Here is a 1534-nt window from a genome sequence, read left to right as displayed (position 1 = left end):
TTCCATTGATCTATATTTCTGTTTTTGTGCCAGTACCATACTGGCTTGATTACTGTAGCTTTGTAGTATACTCTGAAGTCAGGGAGTCTGATTCCTCCAGCTCCTCTTTTCGTTCTCAAGATTGCTTTGGCTATTCGGGGTCTTTTGTGTTTCCATACAAATTGTGAAATTTTTTGTTCTAGTTCTGTGAAAAATGCCATTGGTAGTTTGATAGGGATTGCATTGAATCTGTAGATTGCTTCGGGTAGTATAGTCATTTTTACAATGTTGATTCTTCCAATCCAAGAACATGGTATATCTCTCCATCTGTTTGTACCATCATTAATTTCTTTCATCAGTGTCTTATAGCTTTCTGCATACAGGTCTTTTGTCTCCTTAGGTAGGTTTATTCCTAGGTAATTTATTCTTTTTGTTACAATGGTAAATGGGAGTGTTTCCTTAATTTCTCTTTCCGATTTTTCATCATTAGTGTATAGGAATGCAAGCGATTTCTGTGCATTCATTTTGTATCCTGCTACTTTACCAAATTCATTGATAGCTCTAGTAGTTTTCTGGTAGCATCTTTAGGATTCTGTATGTATAGTATCATGTCATCTGCAAACAGTGACAGCTTTACTTCTTCTTTTCCGATTTGGATTCCTTTTATTTCTTTTCCTTCTCTGATTGCTGTGGCTAAAACTTCCAAAACTATGTAGAGTAATAGTGGTGAGAGTGGGCAACCTTGTCTTGTTCCTGATCTCAGTGGAAATGGTTTCAGTTTTTCACCATTGAGGACGATGTTGGCTGTGGGTTTGACATATGTGGCCTTTATTATGTTGAGGAAAGTTCCCTCTATGCCTATATTCTGGAGGGTTTTTATCATAAATGGGTGTTGAATTTTGTCAAAAGCTTTTTTTCTGCATATATTGAGATGATCATATGGTTTTTATTCTTGAATTTGTTAATATGGTGTGTCTCATGACTGATTTGCATATATTGAAGAATCCTTGCATCCCTGGGGTAAATCCCACTTGATCATGGTATGTGATCCTTTTAATGTGTTGTTGGATTCTCTTTGCTACCAACTTATTAACCTTGAAGTGTCTGCCGGAGAGGCAGGAACCAGTAGGGATGCTCCCCCAGGACTGAGACACTGGCAGGAGCCATTTTTGTGATCTAAGGCTACCCTGCTAATGCTGGTGCTCGCTGGCATAATTTTGGAATTCTCTAATCTGTTAGCACCAGTGGATATGCCCCAGTGAGCTCCCTGCCCACCAGTACCTTTTAGCAGCTGCAGCCAGGCTTTGAAGCTGCTCTGGGAGCCAGCCTGACCCACAAGCACACTGCAGCCACTGCAGCAGCTGTGACCCTACCACAGCAGGGTGGGAACACAGCCCACATAGAGGACACTCTTTGAGCACCTGGCTCTGGTGACCAGGTGGGATTCTGCTTCTAAACCTCACAAAACATCTCCTAAATAAGGTCACTTCTTCAAGACTGGGAGAGATAGCTGATTTACATAATACATAGAAAAAAACACAAATAATTAGGCAAA

The sequence above is a fragment of the Eschrichtius robustus genome, chromosome 11 (assembly GCF_028021215.1).
Source record: "Eschrichtius robustus isolate mEscRob2 chromosome 11, mEscRob2.pri, whole genome shotgun sequence".
Taxonomy (NCBI): Eukaryota; Metazoa; Chordata; class Mammalia; order Artiodactyla; family Eschrichtiidae; genus Eschrichtius; species Eschrichtius robustus.
The sequence above is the reverse complement of the archived record's forward strand: the minus strand, read 5'-3'. Positions refer to the sequence as shown.